This window comes from Callospermophilus lateralis, chromosome 3 (genome assembly GCF_048772815.1).
Source record: "Callospermophilus lateralis isolate mCalLat2 chromosome 3, mCalLat2.hap1, whole genome shotgun sequence".
NCBI classification, from domain to species: domain Eukaryota; kingdom Metazoa; phylum Chordata; class Mammalia; order Rodentia; family Sciuridae; genus Callospermophilus; species Callospermophilus lateralis.
In genome coordinates, this window is record NC_135307.1 from 133,812,890 (window position 1) to 133,821,498 (window position 8,609).

General features: G+C 43.6%; 1 pseudogene; it reads left to right on the forward strand.

The window, feature by feature from the left end:
- Positions 1–201: 201 nt before the first annotated feature.
- LOC143394816 (non-histone chromosomal protein HMG-17 pseudogene) lies at positions 202–539 on the forward strand (annotated as a pseudogene).
- The last annotated feature ends 8,070 nt before the right edge of the window (positions 540–8,609 follow it).

Here is an 8,609-nt window from a genome sequence, read left to right on the forward strand (position 1 = left end):
TGTGTTAGGAAAGCAAAGCCTATCCCAGAAATTTCTAGTACATATTGGCTTAGTCCACGTATGGCAGAATTGTGTCACATGGCCACCCTAGCTGCACAGGAGTCCTAGAAAGTATTCAACTGGGTACACTGTTACCATAAAAGACAATTGGGCAGAGCAGTGTGAAGAAGAAGAGAATGACCGCCCAGAGAGACCAAAACCATGTGGTGCTGCATCCCTGTGTCCAGGCCTGCGTTCTTCCGCCATGGCCACCAAGTCCAAAGGAAAGCTGAAGGGGATGCTGAAGGAGATAGAGCCACGGTGAAGGAGGAAACGCAGAGAAGATCCACCAGGCTGTCTGCTAAACCTGCTCCTCCAAGCCAGAGCCCACTCCTGAAAAGGACCCCTGCAAAGAAGGGAGAGAAGGTACCCAAAGGGGAAAGCTAAGCTGGTAAGGACGGGAATAGCCCTGCCGAAAGTGGAGAGGCCAGGACAGACCAGGCACAGAAGTGGAAGGTGCTGGAGATGCCAAGGGCGCTGTGTGTTTCCGGTGGCTATAAAGATTGAAATAGTATATTATCAAGCTTTATAAAATACAGAATTTTGTTTTACTTAAAAAAAAAAAGGCAATGTTGTTAGCACACGGAACACTTCACTGTTGTTTTGGGGAGAGTAGCGTATTTCACCAGCAGAATGTCTCCAGAGCTAGACTGCTGTGGGGAGCGCCTTTCCCTTCTGGTTTTGAGGGACTCCCTCTGGGCTCCCAGGAGGAGGGGTTCCCTCAGGTTGGCACACACGGCCACCTTGGCACACATGCTTCGTGGTGTGGCAAAACTCAAACTCATCCTCTCCCTCTCTGCTGTCAGCTTAGACTTAACTCCCCTAAACCCAGAGACCTGTGGGACCTGACTCCTGACAAATTGGTTTTACTGGTGTGTCAGGCAATCTGGACCTTCCAGTGACATCATGGAGACAGTGTCCCTCAAAAGAGCAGCAGATCCTTTTCTAGATTGTGGATCTTCAGACTGATAATTCTGCCATTCTCATTTCCTGAAAATCAGGGTCAGCTCATGAAAACTTATTAAACAACAAGCTAAACGTGAAATGTCAACTGTCACTCTTAAATCCCTATTCAAAGCATCAGATGAAGACTTCATTGAATTTTATAGTGGCTTTCTGATTTTGGTAGCTCATCCAAGAAGGGAGTTTGAAAGTTTCTGTATACTGTTAATGATTGTTTGTTCTGTGTCCTACCTGGAATACCATGAATTTTTATGAAAAGTATCTTTAATAAATATGGACACAGGGGGCTGGGGTTGTGGCTCAGTGGCAGAGCACTTGCCTAGAGTATATGAGGCACTGTGTTTGACCTTCAGCACCACACATAAATAAATAAAGAATAAAGGTACATCAACAACTAAAAAATATTTTTTTAAAAAAGATGAACAGTTTGGCTTTGGAAAAAGAAAAAACTGGGCTTCTATTAGTAAAGAAGAAGGGGGACTAGATATTGGGTAGGCAACTAGTCATCTTCCCCACTGTAAGTATAAAATTATATTATAATATTGCACTTTATCAAATCAAACCCTCCACTAGAGTTTTTAACGTATCATCTAAAGAGGCATGCCCGTCTCCAGCACCTGACACGTTTTTGAGAGTTAGCACATTCTCTTCTGTCTTTCTGTCTCACTGCATGATGCCATCTTCCACAGGCCCTTGCCAGAGCTGGCACCATGCTGTTTGGACATTTAGTCTCCCAAACTCACAACTGTGAGTGAAATAGACCTCTTTAAACAACAACAACAACAACAACAACAACAACAACAACACAGAATTAGCACATCCTAGTTAATTCATAATTGCCACGGCAGGGGCCCTTGATCACCACCAGTTGCTTCCTGGATCATCTGGCCAGGAGTTCTCTGTCATTTCCAACAGGCTAACTCTCTTGCATTCAGAAAGTAAGCATTTCAGAATGTGTTCCAGCTATTTAATTGCTTCATAACAAACTGCCTCAACATTCAGTGACCTCTAGCAAAACCAAGCATAACTTTGCTGACCAATCTTTCCTTTGGGCAGGGCTCAATGAGGACAGTTTGTCTTTTTCTTATGGCACCAGCTTGACTGGGGCTAAAGGATCCAATGGTCATCCACTGAATTTTTTATTTCTGTCATTTTTTTATGCATAAAAATTGATTTAATTCTTTTTTTCAAATCTACTTGGTCTCTCTTTATAGTAATCTTTAAAGTGATGGAAATATTAAATAACAGCTATTGTGCATCTTTTCCCAGCTCCATGTTCAGTGATATTACTTTGGGAGTTTGCAGTCAGCCATGGTGAGAGAATTTACAACATGGAAATCAGCAAATGTTGTGAATCAGGGTTTGATTTATTGCTTTATTGATTGTCTAGACTTAAAGAGAGCTATGAAAAAATATTAATAATTTAAATTAAATTTTAAATTGTGTTGTATCTGTAGCCATGATATTGTGACTAGTACAAAAAAAATCAAGAAAATATTCCTTCAGTGTCTGAAAATTATTATCTGACCCAGCAAGAAAGTAGCTTATGTTGTTGAGTAATGAATGAAGTTTCAACAAGTCTTCATTGTTTCATTTCATCTTCCTCCTTCACATAAAAGTGTCAACCAACATTCATGTTAGAACTATGTGAATCGCAGCCAGGGGCTGGCTACAGATACAAGAGTTTGGCAAAAATCAACAAAAGTATTTTGTGAGATTCTCCATTGTCTATGTGGAATTCATAATAAAGAGTGATTCGTATTTTATTATTACTTTTAAGTGATATGCTACATTTCCTTTGTATCAGAAAGATTTGTATATGTATAGGCACACATTTCCCCCCATATCACTGTATGAACCCTAAGACAGCCATCAAAGTACATCCTCAAGATCTGAAAACGTCAGGGTACCATAAGTTTTCTATGGGTTATTTACTTTTGTGTTTGCTCAGTGAGACATTTTAAAAGATATTTTGTTGAATATTTTATTCAGCACTTGCTTTTTTTACTAGAAGGACCATTCAAACTCATGTTTTCCATTGACTCCCAGCTACAAGGAGTTTGACTAAACTCTAGTCAGGGATTAGTTTACATCCTGTTCAACAAAAAGGATGCAGACTCAGCCATGTCAGTAGGAGCTGAGAACTAGTATTTGACTGTGATGCCACTTTCTGTCTTCTCATTAAACATGTTTGGATTGATGGTGAGGTTTGGGCGTCTCCATTATTTTGTTTTGTTTGCATTTTGTGAATGTTTCAAGTGGCTTTGGTTTGGGTGGTTGTCCCATAGTCCCGATTAGTTTGGGAAGAACAGTATGCCATTGTAATCATCCTGGGCTGCCAGGAAGCTGCTGGGTCCCTGTCTCAGCTCTGGCTGTTAAATATAAAAGTATGTTTTTGTAGTAAGAACCACAGACTGGGTTCCTTATGCAACAGAAATCTTTTTCTCACAATTCTGGAGGCTGGAACCCAAGATCAAGATGGTGGCCAATTCAGTTCCTTGATGAAGACTCTTCTTAACTTGCAGATAGCCACCATTTCACTGTGGGCTCCTGTACTGGAGAGAACTGGCAAGTTCTTTAATGTCTCCTTTTATAAGTACACTAATTCTACAGGACCAGGGCTTCATTCTTATGACTTTATTTAACCTTAATGACTTCCTCATTCCATATACAGCCATGGTGCAGACTACAGCCTCAACATATGAATTTAGGGGACATAATATTCAGACCACAGCAGGTACTGTGGTTTAGCCCACAGACTCCCATTTCCCAGCCTTCTATTCTCACCATTAGCTCTCTTGCTCCATTTCTGGTTGGTTAGGAGAGTTGTGTAAGAAACTTTTACCTTGCTGTTCACATTCAGGGATTCGTTCTGGGCTTGCTGACCTCTTCCTTGGCTCCTGGTTCCTAACCTCAAGCCAAGTAAGACTGCATATCAAATCCAGCCCAAGGATTGGCCCCACCATCCATAATGCACTATAGGCAGGATCTTCCCTAGAGACAGGAAGTCCTGTTTCAGATTTTCACTGAAGACCCCTTCCGTCTCTGGGAGTCCCAAAAAACTGGGTGGGACCCAGTGACATTCCAGGAAGTCTGGCTTGCACACACTGCAGGTAAAGAGACCTTGCCTAACATGTGTGAGGCACTGGGTTCAATCCTCAGCACCACATAAAAATAAATACACAAAATAAAGGCATTGAATCCATCTACAACTAAAAAAAAAAAAATTTTCTTTTGTTAAAAACCTATGTGATTTACCACCCAGCTTAGGAAATCAAATGTTACTCAGATGTTTGAACCATCCTTTGCAACATCTCTGATTCCCTTTCCTTTGCAGAGTTAACTATCATCCTGAATTTGGAGGATATTTTTCCCATTCATTCTTTAACAAAAAGAAAAAAAAGTACATCCCTTAAATATGTCTAAAATTTTGCATTTTCAACTCTCTCACAATGATCTACCCAAAATCATGATTACAATTTTGCATTTGATGTTATTTGGTGACAAGTTACTTAAATTATGATTGTGATATTTAGTCATCATCATTCATTTACATTTTTGAAGAATGAAAAAATCTAACATATAAATTGATTTTAAATGTTATTGAATGTTTCCAAATACAGCTAATATAGTTGAAATAGCAGTTATGTTTTATAGGCAAATTAACAAAACAGTAATTTTGACTTCGCTGTTTTCCTTTCATAGTTTGAGGCCAAGAATTATTTTTCCCCTTAGGCTTTCTACATGTTCCTGTGGGGATGGAAACCTCCTAAGGCCTAATTCCGTGTCCAGAGTCCCTAAGGGAGATAACAGATCCCCAACGATACAACAAAAGCATTAAGAAAATCAGCAGCTATGGGGCTGGGGATGTAGCTCAAGCGGTAACGTGCTTGCCTGGCATGCGAGGGGCGCTGGGTTCGATCCTCAGCACCACATAAAAATAAAATAAAGATGTTGTGTCCACCGAAAACTAAAAAAGAAAAAAGAAAAAAAGAAAATCAGCAGCTACACTAAAGGTGACAGTTTGGAGCATTCATTGGACCAGGCCTCTGACATGATCAGTTCACATCTGTTAACTCACCCCTACCAAGTAGTTGCTACTGCCATTCCAAGTTCCAGAGAAGAGAAGAGGGAGGGCCGGGTAGAAAGGGCAGAGCTATGGTTGAACCCAGCCATTTTCTGAGCACCAAATGTACATATAAGGTTCCAAGTATTTTCTCAGACTTCTCACAAAAACCAGGTATTATTATTATCCCTGTTTTATAGGAAGAGAAACTGGTCCAGAGAGGCTCAGCAACTTGCTCCAGATCTCATAGTGGAAAGGGACAGATTCTGTGTGAGTCCCAACATTGCCTGTGCTTTTCAGGGCTCCATACTTGCACTTTGCAGCCAGGCTGAGTCCTCCCCTTCCTGCCCTTCTCTGCTCTCTCCTCTGTAACCTTGGTGGTTATATGTGGCAGGGGTGGGGGTGGGGGACTGACCGGGTAGGGGAGGAAAAAGAGGGGCACCAGTTACTTATTTCTGTTAGCCCAAAACACCTGCACTAGGGAAGGGGGTATCTGCAGGTCCCTGCCCAAGGCTGGCCACGTCCCCTCCCTACCCCCCTTCCTCTCACTCTTCCCCTGCTGCCCAGGGTAGGTGGGAGCCCGCAGGCACAGGCCACTTTTTAGATGCGATAGTCTCAGCTGGCTGCCTCTCCTCCCACAGGTCTCACCTTATCTTGGGCCATCAGAATCTCTCCTTCCATCCCCAGCTCAAGGTCACCTCCACCAGTCTTGCTTACTGCACAGGGCCCTTCTGGAAGGGAAAGGATTTGTTGTTGTTGTTGTTGTTGTTTTCTTTTAAGAGATTCTCACTCGGGAGTCCCCCACTTTCCACACAGAAAACAAATCCAGAGTGAAGGTGGAAGGTGAAAGGACAACAGGTTTTAGACAGAAGACCAGGGTTTTGTCCCCAGACTCTGGGCTTCACTCCTATAACCTTGGACTAGTCACTTTCTCTTTCTGGGCCTTTGTTTCCTCACCTGGAAAGGGTGTGGCAGGCCCAGATGCTTTCTAAGATCCTTCTAGTAAGTGTGTAACTAAATCTGTTCCCTGCACCAGAGTGTTAGGTTTGTGACAGGTATATATGTACTTTTTATTTATTGTGATTTTTTTAGAACTAGAACCGTTTATATTCTAATAAAATTTGTATATATGTATAAAGTTTTTGCTTTAACTAGAAATATTGGCAAGCCCATCCCTGCCATCTCAGGAAGAAGCCCACTAACTGCTCAGCCAAGAGGGAAAAAGAAGACCAAGAAGGACCCAGTTTCTAGGTGAGAGAAGATGGGAGAAGGGGGTGGGAATCCCAGGTTTTCCATTTGGGAAGAGCACATCAAAAATGGGCTGTGTGAGTCCACTCCAGACCAATTAAGTCAGAAGTTCTGGGAGTGGAACTGTGAGTTTTAGAAACTTCTCAGATGAGTCCCATGTGCCCTGAGAGTGGAGAACCACCATTGGAGAGTGTCAGTTCTCATCCTTCCATGGCTTCTATGTCCCTTAAAAGGCTGGGTATCTGGCCTTGCCTGTGGACCTTCCCACTCAGTAAGTCTGGGATGGAGTCTGTATCAGTTTCCTATGGATGCTTTAACAAACCACCATGAACTCTGTGGCTTAAAAATGTGAATCTATTGTTTTACAGTTTGAGGGGAATGACTTTCAAAATGAGTCTCACCGGGTGAATGTTAGGGTTAGTGTAGGAAGAAGTTTCTTCTGGAGGCTCCACGAGAGAACCTATTTTCTTGCCCACCATTTTCAGTGCAAGTCCAATTGTCAATCTGACTGGATTAGCTTGGGTCACATGCTCACCTCTACCCCTACACCCTGGAAGCACTGACCAGCCCAGGGTGGATGACATATCCTATCCCTGACCTACTCTAGTGAATGAGCAACTCACGGGGAGGTAGAGCAGAAACTCATGGGCTTTAAAAATCAGACATATCCAGGTTATTGATTCATTCATAAATTCAAAACATTAAGTATAAGGCACCAAACAAAACTGACCTAGTTTCTGCCATGTGAGTCATTTAAACCAGTGTATCAGTTATTTATTGCTGTGTAACAAATCACTTAAAACTCAATGTCTTACAACAACGACATTTCATATACTCACCATGGGTTCACCAGACATGATGGGCATTTCTTTTGGGCTCATTCATGTGCCTGCCCTCACCATGTGGTGCAACTAGAGCTGGATGAACTAAAGTGGCCTCACTCCCAGGTCTGGCAGTTGACAGGGGCTGTTAACTGGGCCAGGCACCTCCACCAGGTTAGCTTGGGCTTCTTCATTTGGCTTCAGTGTTCCCAAAGGGCAAACCTAATGCACATGTGATTTTCAACCTTATGATTGTGACATCTTGCTAATGTGCTATTGGCTCATGTAAATCACTTGGCCAGGATCAGAGTCATTATGGGGAAAGGCTTTACAGGTTGTAGTTTTGGAAGACATGATCAATTAGGGACATGATCAATTAGGGACATACGGTAACAATTGTTGGGACTCTCCAGCATCTACCTGTCCTGGCCCACAGTAGCACTCTACCTCTTCCTCGAAGAATCTCCCTCAGTGCAGGAGGACTCCTAACTTCCCACTAGGAAAGCAAGAGAACCCCATGGCTCCTGGACTCAGAGGTGCTACTGGGGAGGAGAAAGGAAATGGCGCAGCTGGCCCAGGCCTCTGTGTGTGTTTCTCACATCCTGGATGTTTCTACTGTGATCAGGCTTCTAAGCCAAGAGAGACCATCCCCCACTGCCCTGCGACCCACAGGTGGGCTCCACACTCACAGCCCTGTACTAAGGATGGCTCTGGTTCAGTGTGTGTCACCAGCAAGGAAGACCTAAAACTGGAGTTCTGCTGGGCTTGGCAATGCCCTTGCCCTTGGATAGGTGGGCACAGTCTAAATGGGGCCTCTGTTTATGCATACACAGTTCTGGGTGGGGGCAGAGGCTAGTTATGGAACAGCTAGTTCTGGGGCACCCTGATGACCTGGGAAGGTCAGACACTCAGGGCTACTCTTTCCTCTGGCCCTTTACCTGATGTGGAGTGTGATTACGAGTTCCCAGGTCTCTTTGACCATAAGGCTACAAAGAGGCTTTTCTGGTGGGCAAGTGGGTGGCATCTAACTGTCATGCTAGGGTGACTATGTCCTATTTGCCCAGGATAGTCCTGTTTATACCTGCTGGCCTTGTGTAATTATTAATAATGCCCCTTTTCGTTCTGGTTTGGATGATACCTGTGAAAGGTCACCCTGGTGAAAGCCCATGTTAATCCCAGAGCCCAGGAAGGTGACTGACCAGGAGCCAGCAACAGGAGCTCTGGTCTTGCACTGTTGCCGATAGATTGGGGGACTTGGGCATGTCCCTTTTTCTCTCTGGTGGCAGTTGCCTTGTGACTGAATTGAGGGTTGTATCAGACAGCTCCTCCTAGCTGGGGAGTAAATGAATGTGAGATGTTCCCTCCACCCCAGGGGGATTCTGCTCCATTCACAGGTTGGTGAGGATATTGCTCCTTCTCTAACCTTTGGTCTCAGAGTCCTCCAGGGACCCGGCCATGTCCTGCTAGTTTTC